The 18,261-nt window shown below is 37.0% G+C and overlaps 1 protein-coding gene across 4 annotated transcripts in view; it reads left to right on the forward strand.

Annotated features, from left to right (window-relative positions):
• Nucleotides 1–1,746: 1,746 nt before the first annotated feature.
• The window catches only part of TAOK1 (TAO kinase 1), a 155,836-nt gene continuing 139,321 nt past the window's right edge, over nucleotides 1,747–18,261 (forward strand). For all 4 annotated transcript variants that reach the window (XM_053662773.1, XM_037162886.2, XM_053662776.1 and 1 more), the window contains exon 1: nucleotides 1,747–2,419. The gene's annotated coding sequence lies outside the window, so the exon portion shown is untranslated. The remainder of the gene's footprint in view (nucleotides 2,420–18,261) is intronic.

An 18,261-nucleotide genomic window follows, 5' to 3' on the forward strand; every position in this document is an offset into this window, starting at 1 on the left:
AATGAAGTGTGAATAATAGTTGAAGCTGGGGGATGGACACATGGAGGTTTATTATTCTATCTTCTTTTGTGTATACTTGAAATTTTCCATAAAAAATTAAGAATGAATACTATGGGAAGACCTGAATCTCTCTCCATTCCCGAATGTATGAATTAACTAGAAGAGAGCATTCTTGCTGTAACACTGTCAGAAGAAGGATAAAGATTGGAGGGGAATCATTTAAAGGGTGGGTGGTGGAAGAGAGGCCCTGAGGATAGGAAGGGCGAAGGGAAACTGGTGTTGAAAAAGCCAAGGAGGAATACAATTTCAAGATAAAAGGAGTATTAACTATGTCAAATATTGCAGATGTCAAGAAGGAAAGGATGAAAATGACTCCATTACACATAGCGACTAGGAGGTTACTCTTGAACTTTGCAAGATCAGTTCTGGTGGAGGTGGAAAGATAACTTTTCTAAGAAGCTTAGCTGTGAAGGGGGGGGAAATGAGGAATGTAGTCTTCCTTTACCCCTCTAAAGAAGAACTAGGGTATGTTTTTTATGCTGAGGGTCAGTTGCCATTTGAGAATGTTTGATAATGTAAGTGAAAAGCGGAATGACTGACTGACTCAGAACAGGAACCCTTACTAAGAGAGAATATTTAAAACAAATTATGCGTATATCCCACTGAAGCAGATAGCTTGTTTTTCTGACCACAGCCAGTTTACTTTCCCAGTTTACTGTATCTTTCTATAACTATTTTGGAGTATGTTTTTACTCATATGTTTCACATGACAAATCTATGACAGTGGTTTTATTGAAGAACCAAAAAACTTTTTAAAAGATGTTATTTATTTTTAGAGAGTGAGAGACAGAGGGAGAAAGTGAGGGAGAGAAACACTGGCTTGCAATCCAGGCATGGGCCCTAACTGGGAATTGAATCTGGGACCTTTGGGTTTGTAGGCCAGCACTCAGTCCACTGAGCCACACCAGCCAGGGCCCAACACTTTTTTTTTTAAGACTGCATTTTAGGTACATCGTTCAGTTCTTAAATAAAATTTCTTTCTTTTTAGTCCACTGACGGTTTTTCCCTAAAAAACAAAGTTTTCATCACCAAAAAAAAAAAGAGAAGCGCTACCACTTCCCTGAATTAAGACCTTTAGAACTCCCTTTACTACACTTGTTACAAAAAACTTCCCATTACTCGATCTACTAAAAAAATCCACCAAAACTTTTAAAGAATTTTGTCTCTTTCCTACCATCACCAACATGCAGGGCGACTTAGATCTGTATTTCCAACTCTTATTACCGTTCCAAAAATTATTATAAACTATTAGACTCTTAAAAATTCAATTACATAATGATTACGCTGACCAGTTTACCTCTAAATTCCACAGAGGGGTTGAGCTAAGGTGTGTAAGAATGGGATACTCTACATGTCAGGGCAAACTTCTGAATCGCAAGGTTGGAGGGGGAGGTTTGGAAATGGAATAGGAAAGGGGGAGAGCAGATCAAGCTCTTCTTTCTCAAGTTTCAGGATGAAATGAATGCATCTGACGTCGGCGTGGCACAACAGATCTGCCAGCTCAGTAAGACCCGGCTGGACAGAGTCTAAAGTCCAGTGTCACTCTGGAGACTCCGCCCAGTGCAAGTATTTGCGCGCTCCCGTGAGGCCGTGCACACGTACGCAATCGTGTCTCGTGCAGGGTCGGGCCTGTCAGGCGGAAAGTCTCGCGAGATTGGAGACTGGGAAGGCTGTCGGGAGGAGGGGAGTGGTGTCTGGGAGGGGGGGTACTTGGGCAGCGGCTGGGCTGTGTGGCTTCAGGGCTCGGAAAGAGAGAGAGAGGGAGGGTGGCAAAGAGAGTGAGTTGGTTCCACTGCTTGCCTGCACGGAGAAAAGGGGTCCCGCTTGCCTGCGCCCTTCGCGGGCCGAGAGCGCTAGGCACCCGCGAATCTCTGAGGCCTCCTGGCCCCTGGGGACCCCGCCCCGCCGCCGGCCGGCTGGCCTGCGGCCTCTCTTCCCTTTGTGAGCGCCCCCTTCCCAGGGGTGGTGGTGGTGGTAGCGGAAAGCTGTGCGTGGGCCCGCCCGCCGAGGGGCCGCGGCGGGGGACCGACGGGGCCTCGGCTGTGTGAGGACAGGAGGCGGCCGAGGCCCAGGCCGGTTCCCCCGAAGCGGCGGCGGCACCTGGCACTTCCCGCGCCATCTTAACTAAGCCCAAGCGCTTAGGGCGCCTTCTCGACCCCTGTTGTCCCCTCGCCCCCCCCCCCCCCGCCCCTTGTCGCAGAGCTTGGGCTGGGCAGCTCGCAGGGGCGCCCGGGGGGGGGGCGGCGGTGTGTCGCCAGGCCCCCTCCTCCTCCTCACTCCTCGCCTTCCAGCGTAGCAGCTACCCCAAAGCTGTAGGGGGCTGTGCCTGTGTACTCCACCTAGACCTGTCGGCGAAAGGGTAAGGGCACCTCTGCTTTGGGAAAGGGAGACTTGGAGGGGGCGGGGAAATTCGGCCCTCTGGCCTCTGCGCGGCAGAGGGATGTGGGGGTGGGGTGGGGGAGGGAGACAAGGAGGGTCTTTGATTCTGTGGGTGGGGTGAAGAAGCTGGTGAGGTAGACGCCCTCCGGTTTTGAGGGGCAGGAGCAATTACTTTGCTCTTTCCTGGGGGTCACCGGAAGGGGTGGTGGAAGGGGATACCTCGAGGAAGGTGTGGCCCTCAGAGGGAGACCGGGTTAATGTGCACCCCGATTTAAAAGGCGCGAGGTCCCTTTCCCTTCTGGTCCCTCTGCTCCTCCCTCCTTTGTAGTGTCTGTGTGTTCTCGGGAAGGGAGACTGCTCTGGGTAGCTTGCTGGGTGGATTCCATTTCCCCCACCCACCCCTCAGGAAATCTATACACCTCTTCTGTAGGTGTGATGGGAGCGTTTTCTCCCCATACCCTTCCCCCTACCCCATCCTTTAGTCTGCTGCAATGCTGCAGAAGTCCAAGGCAGTTTCTTCATACACAGGCCCGTGTATACACTGAAGGGAGGGGGAGCAGGAGAGGGAAGTAATGGCGCTTCCCTTGGAAAGGTTACTTTTCCTTTGGTTTTAAATTGATAACAGTACCGGTTTAATACTTTCCCCCTGAGATCCGCCCCTGGGAAGTATATCTGTTCCTCTTGTTATTTTGGGGGGATGAGGCCTCTCGAGAGGGACCCCTCTGCCATGTTCAAACAGTTTTAATGTCTCTTTCAAACATGGGGTTGACATTTTTTTGTGGGCATATTGGGTTTTCGTTAGGATTCAAATAAGATAACTTTGTACCCCCATCCCCTAATTTACTTTTTTTTCTTCCTATGACTTTCGTAGTTCTTGAAGAATTGTTAAAGATCATTGCATATAGACAGGTCGTCTAATGGACGTTCCTTCTCCCTGGGCTGTGAATTTTTAGGGTTAATGCTATTTTGTATAACATTGAAATTGGAAAATTTTGAAAATGATTAGTTTACAAGTCTTTCTTTAGCAAGTGCTTTGTTTCTTAAGGAAATGAAAAACCAGTAAACACTATAATTTGCTTAATTATGCTGTGTTAGAATCTCTATTCTGTAGTCAATAAGTCGTTTTCCACTTCTTTTTCTTCATGTCATCTTTGTTTAAGACAGGTCCTCTTGTCTGGTTTACAGCAGTACTTGTTGGTTTTGTCCTTTAGTAGAGTAGAAATAAATAAAATAAAAATTTTGACATTTTGGAAGTTTATTGCCCAGTGTATTTTGTTACCAAAGTAGTCTTGAAGTGTACTGTTGCTACATTTTTCTTCAGTATTTAAATTTACTGAAGTGATTGCAAAATGTTCCATATATGAATATTCATAGAATTTGATACTTTTTCCCACAAAGCAATGAAAGTAATTAAAATATGTATGTACAGATATGAGTTGTCTTGATATTTTACTAACAAGTTGTATTTGGTGTTTAAGCCTCACTTAGTGACTTATTTTTAAATGCTTTCAAATGCCATCTATATTTAATGTTGTCTATGAGAGTTTTTCTGTTTTTTTCTTTTCTTTTGCATTTTAAAACCTGTTTTCAGACAGGGATTAAAAGATGTTAGTAGGAGTGTGAGGCACTAATTTATTTTCAGTCATGTTATTTCATGATTTTGATATAGGAAGACACGTTAATGGTATGTTAAATTAGTTTATTATTTTTCCTCAGAAAATGGAATTCTTGCTTTCTTTATTCTTTTGATTTTTACCTGGATTTATTTTAACTTTTAACAGCATTTCTCATTTAAATCTTTATTTCACAAAGCTGCATGTTGTGGTGTATAGAGTTGCCCCCTTCCCCCCAGGGCAAATTGTCCCATAACGTCTAATTTTCTGTGTTATGGTTTGTTGTTGATAATTCATGTGTATTAGCATGTATAAACCCAAGCATACTGACTAGTAAAGAATGACTTTTTATCTTGGAAAGATGCAGGCAGAGAGGATTTATCTATAAAGGCTACAAACCTTAAGAAAGTACACAGGATATAGGTAAACTACTTGCTACATTTAGCATGTCAGAACTAAAACAGGTACTCTTTAGGGCAACTCAAAAGGAACCCTTTTTTTCTGTAGCTAGGAGGAATTCTGCTAAAAGTAGTAAAAGTATGTTCATGATCAATTAGATAAATTCATTATTAAGGAAAACTGCCAGAGGGTTATTTCAGCTGACACTGTCAGAAAGAGAATACTGAGAGCTCTTAGTCTGGGCTGGTTGATTTCAGATTAGAATGGTACTTCTTCTGTTACTAAATAGTTCATCTACAAAATGGCAGTGTACATCACTTCCTGTTCTTTCACAACTGGCCCTTTCTCTGGATTCCCTTTTAATGACTTAATTTTTGGCATTCTGATTCTGATTTGTTAATTTGGTTATAATTCTCATGTTTCATAGATGGAGGAATGGTTTAGGATCAAGTGGATTTAAAGGCTTTGAATAGTCTACGATTATCTTGACAGTGACTAAAATTTCTTTCAAACTAAGATTCTTTCTCAAACAGATTTAAACTTTTGAGAGGCTTTTAAGAAATATAACAGTGTTACAGGACCAAAAGTATGAGTTGAACTAAATAGAAAATAATTATTGCATTTTATATAATATAGATTTTTCAGGGAACTGTGGATATGGTAATTAATTGAATGTGTGTTAAATATAAAATATGCTTTCTGTAAGTCAAGGCACATATATGATATTTGGTCCCATGTTATGGTCCCATCACTCTAATAAAAATGAAACTGATTAGTTACAGAATACCAGAAAGACTGCATGCTCTTCATTAACCATAAAGAGTATAATTTGTTTTAAGAATTTGCTGGTACTTAATAGGTATGAATACTTAGTAAATCCAAAAGTCATGTAGGGGCCAACTCCTGGCATTGAAATTAGAGTTGAGATCAATCTGTTATTCAGTTACCTGGAAATAAACTTGTTTTTCCCCCTTGGCTGATATGTGTATTAAAGTCAGTTAATTTTTCCATTGTATGTCCTTTTGGTTTTCAGTAGTCTCTATTACTTACAATAATTGCACTCATACTGACTTAACCTTTTTGAAATTAAGAGCTTTTTTGGTATATATTAGTTAAGGGCTGGTGTTCAGGATCATATATGAATGAATCTCTTCAAAAAATGTTATTGCTTAAAATTGGGATTGTTTCATTAAACAGAATGTCAGCATGTGTTCATCTGCCTTTACGTTTCTGTACTTGTTTTGGCTGTGTTACTTTTTAGTTTCAAATTCTAAAATGTAAGTGAAAAAGATACAAATCTGTATTATTTCATTCCATTGTATTCCATTGTTGGATTAAAGTATTTTAGATTTTAGTGAGAAAAATTAATATTTAATTTCATTAAGGATGTCTCATTTCTACTAAAAAATGACATGATTTAAAAAGTATAGATGGACTACAGTTATTTTCAGTTGGGATGTATCTGTCAACATTTGGTTAACAATTACAGCAGTCTCATCCATTTGTGCTAGAAGCAGACTTTTGTTCTGCAATATAGTCTAAAGCTAAATCTTACCTAATGACAAAATAAGTGGCCCATAAAAGGTGGAAAGGTTTTTTCAAAATACAAATACCTGGCATGTCAATAAGATAAATAAAAGTGTTACTGAGTATTTTGCATAAGAGACGTATAGTATAGCCAGTGTCTGTGATATTGTCGCTTACAAATAACTACAATTAATTGGCCTCTAACTTATCTTTTAAAGCTGAGAAGAGGCTTTTACGTTGTTAAAAAGGGTTTTATTTATTTATTTTTAGAGAGAGAAGGGAGGGAAAGAGAAACATCAGTAGGTTGCCTCTTGCCCACACCCAGCTGGGGACCTGGCCACACCCAGGCATGTGCCCCGACCTGGAATTGAACCAGCAACCTTTCAGTTTGCAGGCTGGCACTGAATCCACTGAGCTACACCAGCTCAGGCTAATTTTTCCTTTTGTTAAAATTATTCAATATGACAGTGGTTTACAGATTTAGAAGTAGATGAATCACTTCATTCAGAAAGATATACAAAGTTTAGTTTCTGAGAAAAGCACTAACAAATAATGGAATGGAACAAAATACTGATTTGCAGCCACCAATAATAATAAAACCGGCACTTAATATATCTTAACTCCACCACTTATTAGCTGTGTAACTTGTTTATGTAACTTTTAAGCCTTATTTTCCCCATGTATAAAATGAAGGTAGTATCCACTTTACAAGGTTGTTAGGTTTAAATGGGATAACCCTTGTTAAGTACTTAACATATTGCTTGACACATAGTAAGCACTCATTAAGTTTTTGGCTATCACACACTAGCTGTTTATATAAATGTTTACAGATGAATACAATGGGTTTAATATTTAAGAATGAATTGCATTCCATAATTTTGATTTGAAGTTGGATTTATGGACTTGGAGTTTGACATATATATTTGAAAGAAATGGTTAGAATTTCTAACCAAAGGTAGCTTACAGATTCTTTTTTCACCTCTTTTTTTTTTTTTTTTAAATATTCACTTAAGGACATGCCTACTGATTGTGGAGAGAAGAGAAGGGGAGGGAGAGAAGCCTTCATGTGAGAGAGACACATGGATAGGCTGTCTCCTGGTCACACCCGGACCGAGCACCCTGACCAAGGGGACAGAACTTGCAACCCAGGCATATACCTGGACCTGGAATCAAAACCACCACCTTTCGGTCTACTGGTAGCTGCTCCATGCAACTTAGCTGCCCTGATCAGGGCGCTTACAAACTTTTTGTACCTATAATGGACTACTATGTAATTCTACAAGAGATTTTTCTTTTTCCTGTGCTGGGTATAAAGCCTATTCTGAAGAACATCCTTTTCCTTTGGTCCTTCATTTGTTTATATTCATGGGCCATTTAATACCACTCTTACCAATTGGAGCTTTTTTTTACCATCCCCAGTTTTGAAGGCATGCAAAGTATTCATGCTTTATTAAGCATTTGTTTATTTTTTTAAGGTATCTTTTGTAGGTGTGTCTTCACTTTGAAAGTGCTTTATATTTCACATTGTATTAATTCAACACACATTAAATGATGATTGTATGCCAGTAATACACGATTCCTGCCCTGGAGGATTTTTGCCTTCTCATTCTTTCCTTCCCAATTGTTTTTCTCAAACTAGATATTCATAGGAAAGCAAGGACCTTACTATGGTATGGTTGTCAGTTCCTATAAACCATTGGTTTTCAAACTTTAGGTTGTGACCCATTAGTGGCTTGTGAGTTCAATTTATTGGGTCACAGTAATTTTAAAAATGGAAAGTATCAGTGTGGTATGGAATTAAGGGTAAGCATTGTAGAGAAAACTTTTTTCCCTATATTTTATGTTCTGGGTACCCATTTAAATTTTTTTGAAATTTCTTTTTTGCTTCTAATCTCATGTCTTTGAAATGTGAATATGCTTGTTTGTTTTTTCTTTAACAGCTCTGCTTTCAGGCTCTCCTTATTCTAGTTGCTAGTCTGTTTCATAGTGATGTTATATGCATATTTTCTTTTTTCATGCTTGTAGGGTACTGAGGACTTTGTCTAAAAGATCCTGGGCAGGCTACCAGCAGTTTTGAGTATGATGGTAACTTCTGAGATTTTATATCAGGGAGCATGTGTTATCACACATGTAGTGTCACACCTTATGTATACGAGTGCAGTTTCTCCAAAATTGCCGAATTTATTTTAAAAAAGAAAACTATTTGGAACATATTAAGGAACTTTTTAATTTTATTTTTAAAGATTTTAAAAATTATTCTTAGAGAGAGGGGAAGAAAGGGAGAGAAACATCAATGTGTGAGAGAAACATTGATCTTTTACCTCTTGCACATGCTGCCCTGACTGGGGCTTAGGCCCACAACCCAGGCACGTACCCTGACAGGGGTTGAGTGTTGACATTTCGCTTTGCAGGATGACAACCAACTGAGCTACATTGGTCAGGGCAATATTTTTTATTTTTATTCTGTAGGTTAATTTAAAAATATAAATTGAAGCATGTTTTAATAAGATTTATGTGCCTATTTAAACATATGAAATAAATATATTAATTACATAGCTGATCCTCGAATGATATGAAAGTTAGGGATGCTGACCTCTTGCATAGTGGGAAATTCTCATATAACTTTTGACTCCCCCACAACTTAAGTTGTCCCTTGGTATCTGTAGGGGATTGGTTCCAGGATCCCCTCAGGGTACCAAAATCCACAGATGCTCAAGTGCCCTATATAAAATGATGTAGATAAGTAATACAGTTTGCCCTCTGCATCTGTGGACACTCCCAACCACAGACTGAAAACAGAAAAGGTATTTATTGAAAAAAATTCCTGTGTAAATGGACCTTCACAATTCAAATCTGTGTTGTTGAAGGGTAAACTATACTTTTAAAATTTTAGTTTGTTTCAGTGCATTCCATCTAACCCCATATCCTTATGTTTTAGTTGATGTTTTTAATCTACTCACGGTAGTAGTTAGGAGTCTCTAGTTTGTATTTTGGATTGATTTCTAATTTATTCTCACTGAGACTGAGAAAGAGGTTTCAGAAAAAGTTGATGAATAGCATCTCTAAACAAGGTCAAGGTTTTCCTTTTTTTACTCTTGGGAATTTAGTGTCACTCAAAATTGGAAAGGCTTTGTCTGTCTGCTAAAAGTGTACATATCCTTGATTGTAAAGACTAAAATTACTAATTAACCTATATTGTACTTGATAAGGAAACTTTACTCTTCACTGTGGCACAGAACTCTGTATGGCATGTATTATATGTAGTACTTAATACATGGTATTTAAATAATGTGTAAATGGTAGATGATGACTGATGTTTTATAGGGACAGTTATAGGAGTATAGTATTTCAGTAGGTTTTGTTTCAAGGATTCTGTGTTATAGTATTTAATATGTAGTTTTTAACTACATGCTGTGTACATGATTATGATTGTGATGTTTTATCAGGACCATCACATTATAGAAATACTGTATTTTAGTTAATTTGTTTCTAAAGCTTCTGAGTCCCAGAGGGACAATATAATGTGCTCCACTTTCAGATTCTTTACTTTGAGATACAATAATTTTTCTGTTATCTAGAAAAGCACAAATAATTTGAAAATAGGGTAATGAAAAGATCCTTTTATCATTTTAGGTACAGATAAAATATTTTTGTGTATTATGTTTGAACGTTCAATTCTATAAGTAATGCCATAAAACTTCAATCAAGAGCAAAAGGATTTTAAGAAGAAAGAAGATGTGAAAATTTTTATTTGGGAAAGAAATGTTCTATAGTAGAGGAATATTGATTGCTAGCAATAGAAAGTATAGAATATGAATATTTCTTTGTTTATGTGACATTTTGATTGAACTGATTATACATATGTAAACATATTAATCTTTAGTAAATTGGTTGGTGAGAACTACATTCCAGAATAGCATGGTTTCAGAGAATATTTAAAATATGGGTACATGAATTTTGTTTGTGTAATATGTATTAGGTGATTTGGTAAGTTAGAAGAGTAAGTTTCACTAGAGTTTACTCCTGTAGTAAAAGATAAATAATGAATTGCTACCAAATGAAATTTTTCTTTTTCTAGTCGAATACATATGAAGTAGATGCCAGTCATTATTTAATAATAAAATAAATGATAAGAGTGGTAGATATTGTTAATTTTTTATTTGGTAGCTTTAGTATTAGAATTGAGTTGGATTTTGGGCCTATAAGGAGGGCCAAATGTGATTTTTGAAAAAAAATTTAATCAACAAGAATGGACTTTGGAAGTTGTATGTAAAACTTACCTTTAGTTGGAGAATTAGCCTCCCATTATTTTATAGTTTTATCTACTCTAAATGACTCAACTTAACAAGGCATCTGGTTAATTTAAGAGGCTTGTAACTACAGAATTTCATTCAAACTTCCAGGTGATCGCTTGGAATATATTAGGTTAAGAGTGGTGAAATAGATATAATGTGCCAACATCTAAATGTGTCTTATGACTCTCTTAGAGATGGTAAACAAGTCATAAACAATAAAATGACTCTGTTGAGATATGAAATGTTTGTTAAATAATGCAAAAACTAATTGTTTATGACCATTAATATGTTAAGTTATACCACCATTCTATTTAACATAAATTATATTGGATTAAATTTAGATGAAATGGTATCCCAGGTTTTAGTATCCATTATTTTACTTTATCGTACTCTGGTGACATTGTAATGTGAGATTAAAACAGTTTTTTGAAAGTGTTCTTTTAAAAGCTTTTTGAAGCATGGTCTTTGAGCTGTTTGGTTTATTCATGCTTAATATAGAAATTAATTTCAATTTAACACTTTTTAAAGATATTTACATAAGTTATAATTTATGATTTGGCAAAACCCCCAAATAATCCAGTTAAAAATGGGCAAAGGACTTGAATAGACATATTTCCAAAGAAGATATCTAAATGGCTAATAGGTATATGAAAAGATGCTCAACATCACTAGTTCTTAGGGAAATGAAAATTAAAATTGCAATGAAGCCCTGGTGGCGTGGCTCAGTGGATTGAGTGCTGGCCTATGAACCAAAGGGTCATGGGTTTGATTCCCTGTCAGGGTACATGCCTGGGTTATAGGCTAGGTCCCCAGTAAGGGGCATGTGAGAAGCAACCACACATTAATGTTTCTCTCCCTCTCTTTCTCCCTCCCTTCCTCTCTTTCTAAAAAATAAATGAATAAAATCTTTAAAAATAAAAAAGAAAAGAAATCACAACGAAATATCACCTCATGCCTGTTAGAGTGGTAACCATCAAAAAGACAAGAGAAAATAAATGCTGTTGTGGATGTGCAGAAAAAGGAAACCCTGGGCATTGTTTGTGGGATTGTAAATTAGTACAGTCAGTGGAAAACAGTATGGAGGTTCCTCAAAAAATCAAAAATAGAACTACCATGTGATGCAACAATTCTTTCTCTTGAAATACATACAAAGGAAACGAAAACACTAACTTGAAAAGGTATCTGCACTCCCCCCTCCATGTTCATAGTAGCTAAGACAAGGAAACAACTTAAGTGTTCATTGATGAATGAGTGGATAAAGAAGTTGTGGGGTGCGTGTGTGTGTGTGTGTGTGTATGATATATTATTTAGCCATAAACAAAGAAATCCTACCATTTGCGATAATGTGGATGGAACCTGAAGACATTATACTAAGTAAGTCAGACAAGAAAAGACAAATACTATATGATTTCACTTACATGTGAAATCTAATATAAAAACAAACTAAATCCTACCAGACTCACAGAAAAGGGATCCATAATTGTGATTAACTGAGGAGGGGGTTAAGGGGTGGGGGACGTGGAAGAAAGTGATTAAAAGGTGCAGACTTCCAGTTACAAGATAAGATTATAAATACTAGGGACATAATGTATAATATGATGGCTGTAGTTAACACTGCTGTACAGTGTATAGGAAAATTGTTAAGAGAGTATATCCTAACAGTTCTATCACAAGGAGAAATATTCTTTCCTTTTTATTGTGCCTGTTTTATTGAGATAATGAATGTTAACTAAATCTATTGTGATGGTCATCTCACAATACATATAAACCATCATGCTGTAATATCTTAAATGTATATGGTGATGTATGTCAGTTATTTCTCAGTAAAATTGGAAATTTAATTTGTATCAAGAAAAATTTATGATTTGTTGGTATACACTATGAAAACACCAAATCAAAATAGTTACTGATGGAATTTGAATTTATAGACTTCCAATTTAGCCAGAAAACTATGTAGCTTTAGTATCAAAATAAGATTTAGTAATAACACATATATTTATTATATAATATTTTGAGTGCTATATTAAGCACTTAGCTTATCAAAATAGGTTTAGTAATGACATTTATTCCACATTTTTAAGTGTTCTTTGCTAGGGTAATGTGCCAGTATACAGAAATGAGTAAGACCTGATTCCTTCCATTTTTCAGTTTAGTAGGATACATACTTGCAAACAAATATATACAATAATGCAGTGCAAGTTTTCTCAATCATGGCACTATTGACATTTTAGGTAGGATAATTCATTGTTGTGGAAATCTGTGTTGTGTAATATGGATATTTTTCAGCATTAGATACCAGTAGTACTCCCTTCAGTTGCTATGATCAAAAATATCTGCAGACATTGCTAAAAGTCCCCTGGGGACAAAACCATCACTGATTGAGACCCACTGGTGTAGTGAATGCTAAGGTTACAGTAAGTGCAACGTACAGAAAGCTGTTACAGCACAAATGAAGTAGAGTTAAGGGATAAACATCCCTCAGGTGAAATGATCCCTGAGGAAGTGAGGTTTTATATGGGTCTGGAGGAAAAGTAGGATCGGTGAGGGTATCATATGGTAGTATATACCTGAGAGTATGAGAGATGAATATCTAAGTGGGTGAAAACTAATAGTTTGTGGCTATAGGCTTATTTATGTGATTTGGGTTGGATATTTGGTAAAGTGAAGCTGAAAAGGTACTTCGGGGCCATATCTTTTTCGTTTTTAATTAACTGAGGCATAACTAAGGAAGCAAAGTACCTGCTCGTAAATAATATATGTTTAATTTTTGCAGATTTATACACTTGTGTAAATGCCATACATAATAAGATGTGGAGCATTTAGCTTATCTTACAGTTGTTTCTTGAAGGGTCATTTTTATTGTGCTGCTAATGACATGAGTTCATATGAAAGCAGGAGTGTGACATGATCAGATTTGTGTTTGTAAAAGATTCTTCTGGATATACTGTGGAGAATAGATGGGCAGAAATTATATGTAGGGAGGTTGGTTAAGAGATTATTGCAGAAGTCTGAAGTAGTGGCACTGATGTGATGAATTTGAGAGATTAAGGCAGAAAAATTGATGGAATTAGGGCCTTACTAGAGGTAGGGGAAAGGATATGTTGTGAATGGCTTTATTTTGCAAGGGAACAAAGAAAAGTAATGATTTTGACTTTGGTTGTGTGTGAAGAATGACTAAGTTATATTAGTGTAACAACTCAAAAATTTCAATGACTCTTAATAGGACAAGTATTTTTTGCTTTACATGTGTATAGTGTGAGTGGGTGGGTGGATTCTGCTTGTTCTCAGAGCTTCTGCAAGGTCTCAGACTGATAGAGTCTCCATCTCAACACATGGATCCCATGGATCTTCATGGCAAAGGGATGGAGACTGTTGCTAATAACTTACTGGCTCTCTAGTGTCTACCTAGAAGACGGTCATATCTTTTTGGCTTATGTAAGTTGTATGCTGTTAGAGATTTTACAGAGGGTAAGGAAGTGCAGTTCTACTGTGTGTCCTGAAGAGAATTGAAATATATCAACCATGGTAAATGTTTGTCATGTGTGGAGTTATAGCTTAGTCTTTTAAAATTTGAATTATGTTGAAACCTTATGTAAGAATCTTAGTAGTAAGAGCCACCACTTACTGAGTATTTACTGTGTGCCAGGTCCTTTAAGACATTTTTATTTTAATTTTTTGCAAACTGATGTTCTTGAGGTTAAATAACTTAAGATCACATAGCCAGTCAGTAAGTGATGGAGCTAGGAGTGTGTAAAGCCTGAGCTAGTTATACTATACTTGGTCGAGTGGCACCTACTTGACAGTAGGGTGGAGGGAGGAAAAAAACTTCTTGATTGACTGATCAATCAAATATCGTTAGACTTAAATGAATTAGCAGTTGCATTCTTCCTGTAAATAACATTTTTCTCTAAGATTTTTTTCTGAAATTTCACAAGTTTAAGACTATTTCGTTGTATTTTAACGATTCACAGATCATTAAAAACTGCTGTTTGTTAACCATTAATTTTGTTCTTTCACACCTTCTGTTTGATTTCTGCCTCTATCACTCTACTGAACCTCTTCTCTAAGGCTACCTACTTATAGTGTTGGAGTCTGAGAATCTTGCATCAACTCTTTGTACATGCAATACCAATGTATGTGATTTACTTCTCTGTTAGAATTTCTTTTCAGGTTAGTGATCATGGTGGTGTTGGTAATCAGAGTAATAGGGAGCTGGCTGGTAGGGACAGAAAGTCAAATAGAAGGCTGAGTTAGGAGTAGGGATTTTTGTAAGAAAACCCAGGAAAGATTAGAGGAAACAAGTAAATCTTATCTATATAACTGTCTTCTTACCTGTCTTGGAAGGAAAGGACTTACCTTTGAGAGGCTGACAGTACTTTGACATGAAGTTAATGATTGGGCAGAGCTAAGGCTTTCTATAATAGGGAAAGTCAGTGAAGTTATGTGAGAAGACAGAAGAAAGTTAAACAAAGCATTTCCATCATCTCTATCCTTATATCTTGGGGCCATGATTGATCTTTGGAAAATCAGCAGCTTTTGTCTTAAAAATCAGAAAAGCTTTAAATAACAAAAAAATTAATTACTTAGAATAAGATAACATAGCTGGTATAAACTTCAAAAGGTACAAAGAGTTATAACATGAAAAGTAAGTTATCCACCCTTACTGGTGTGGCTCAGTGGATTGAGCACTAGCCTGTGAACCAGAGGGCTGCTGGTTTGATTCCTAGTGAGGGCACATGCCTGGTTGCAGGCCAAGACCCCAGTTGGGGGTGCGTGAAAGGAAACCACACACTGATGTTTCTCTTCCTCTGTTTCTCCTTCCCTTTCTCTAAAAATAAATAAATAAATACAATCTTAAAAAAAGTTACTCTATCATGTCTGTCCTCTGCCTACCCTCGACCCCTTCCTACTAGCAACCACATTTTTTGTGTATCCTTTCAAAGATAGTTGGCATTAAATATCTGAATGATGGGATTAGGCATGGGTGGGTGGAACCCACTTACTATGCATATCTCCAGAAGAACAGTAAACATTTATAAGCCTTCATCAAAACTTTGAGGAGGAAAAAGCTCATCATTAGTAAATTAACTGTGTGGCACACAGGGCTGATTTAGGATATGTAATTGTTACCGGCATTTTCTTAGAATTCAGTGTATGTAAAAAATGTTAAAAATCCTGAGAGCATATATCTTGTGTCCTTAGGCTTTCTGACCTTATTTTCTTTTCAATATATTTTTTAAAAAAATTATTTATTTATCTTTAGAGGGTAAGGGAAGGAGAGAGGGAGAGAAGTATCAATTTATGGTTTGCCTCTCGTGTGTCCCCTGCTGGGAGCTAGCCTGCAACCCAGGCACGTGCCCTGGCTGGTAATCCAACCGCAATCCTTGGGCTCGCAGGCTCTCGCTCAATCCATTGAGCTACACCAGCCAGGGCTCTTTTTAATATCTTAAATGCCTAAAATATCAGTTTGTTTATTAGTAGATTTTCAGGAAATAGGACTTTGAGTTTAGAGAGAGACTCTGTCCCTGTTTGCAAAGTACTATGTTAAATGCTGGGGGGAAATGGTGTTCATGAAAGACAGGTTTAGGATCCACAAGGAGAATAAATTCATGTGTGGTCTTTTGTCTTCTATTCCTTATAATGTTTAACACTATTTACAATCCCTTCCTTGTTAAAAATTTTATATTACTGGTTCTTCTTTCTGACTTCTCCTAACTGAATGTCTCAGACACTTGATACTTTTTTGTTTGTGTTCTGCCCAGATCCTTTTTTTCTTCTTCTCTTTCCATTGCCTTTCCCCATCCCATTTTTTATGCCTGCCTGAGATGTCTTGCATTTTGTGGATATCCATAGGCACGTCAGCAGGTTCAACACATATAAAATAAATGCATCTTTTTCCTCTCTTGCAAAGTTACCCTTATTTACCTACCTGTTTCAGTGTTAATAACATTTTTAAGTCAACTTTACCAAGGTATAGTTTACTTGAAGTAAAATTCACACATTTTTTAGTGAACAGCTCAGTGGCTGTAACCATCACTATAATGAAGATATAGAACATTTTTATGTCTGCAGAAAATCCCTTAGGCCTCTTTGCCATCAGTCACACCCCAGTTTCATTCCTAGTCAGCCACTGATGTGATTTCTGTTACTAATAATTAGAGTTGTCTTTTCTAGAGTTTCATTTTGTGTTTAATTTCTTCCTTGTGACATAATATGTATGATAGTTATCCATATTGTTGCATGTATTGATAGTTCACTTCTTGTATTGCTTAGTAATATTCCAGTGTTTGAATGTATCATTATTTATCCATTCACTTGTTGATTAGTTTTGAATCATTTCTAGTTTTTGGCTATTAATGAGTAAAGCTGTTGTGAACATTTGTGTACAACCTTTGTAGGGACATAAAGTTTTATTTCTGTTAATCTTTCTAAAGTCTAGAAACAATTCTTTTCATTTCTTTCCTCATGTGTATTCATCCAGTAGATTATGAAGTCATGGGGTTTCTGCCTTTGATATATGTTTCATTTTTTGTTCTCTTTTCCATGAATATTTAATACTTTTGTGAGAAGCTACTTTTTATTTTGTGAAACCTTGTTTTAGGAGTAGGGGATGTAAGGGTGATGTTGCAAATCCAGTCCTTGCCGAGTGAGGTTCTAGTCAGTTGGGAAATGCTGACTAAAATTGGTGAGAGGATGGTACTGACATTGAAGGTACAGGGTGGGGAAAAGGGATGCTGCTGCTGGATGCACTCTGCCGCTGATTTCATTCCATCCCTGTAGGCACCATTTAGTTCCTCTTTTAGTTGGTAAGTTAAGATTGCCACTTCCAGTTTTTGGTTGTTTTTGTTTTGTTTTGTTGTATATTCCTGGCCATATATATGGTGTAGAGTGGTGAAAAACAAAGTTTATCATCTTGGATCTCTCATTGCTGTGTGAACTTGAGCAAATTACATAACTTCTGGGTCTCAGTTTCATCATCTATAAAATAGGATGATAATAATAATACCTGTCACATAAGATTGTTAAGAGGATTAGATGCATTATTATATATATATCTTAGAATAGTACCTGGCATAATGTGTTATATAAATATTAACTAGTATTATTACCCTAATTTAAAATTATTTTAAAAGGCTATCCTTTCCGCTCTCGTTTTAGTTCCTCTTACATATTGCTATAAGATTTATCTCCTAACACACACCACTCTTGTTACCTGTTCAAATTTACAAAGGTGCAGTATCATCTGGCAGCAACTATTTGTGTCTTTTTATTTCAATTGTGGTAAAATATACAAACAATAAAGTGCACAAATGAAGTTTAACAATTATATGCACCACTCAGATTCAGCTGTAGAAAGTTTCTGACATTCCATGTTTCCCCCATGTCCCTCCTCCCCCGATAACCATCCCTTTTCATCTGTTGTGACTGCTTTACTCTAGATGATTTTTGCAAATAAATCTTCACTTAAGGATATGTTTATTGATTTTTCTTAAGAGAGAGAAATATTGATGTGAGAGAGAAACATCAGTTGTTGCCTCCCATATGGGCCCTGACTGGGAACCTCAATCTAGGTATATGGCTGGACTGGGGATTGAACCCTCAACCTTTTGGTGTACAGGATAACACTTCAAGCCACTGAGCCACCTGGCCAGGGCCCAATCAATCTTTTTTTAAATTGAGGTGTAGTCGACATATCACATTCCTTTTAGGTATACACCATAATAATTCAATATTTGTATGTATTGCAAAATTACCATAGTAGGTGTAAGTATGGTTAACATTTGCCACCATACATTGTTACATTTTTTTTTCTTATATGAGAACTTTTAAGTTCTATTCTTTAAGCCACTTTTAAGAGTACTATGGTACATTTACAGAATGGAATTCTATGTAGCAGAAAGAAAGAAGGAGCTCCTACCCTTTGCAACAGCATGGATGGAACTGGAAAGCATTATGCTGAGTGAAATAAGCCAGGCTGTGAAAGAACA

The sequence above is a fragment of the Artibeus jamaicensis genome, unplaced genomic scaffold, assembly GCF_021234435.1.
Source record: "Artibeus jamaicensis isolate MK-2021 breed Jamaican fruit bat unplaced genomic scaffold, CSHL_Jam_final contig_2790, whole genome shotgun sequence".
Taxonomy (NCBI): Eukaryota; Metazoa; Chordata; class Mammalia; order Chiroptera; family Phyllostomidae; genus Artibeus; species Artibeus jamaicensis.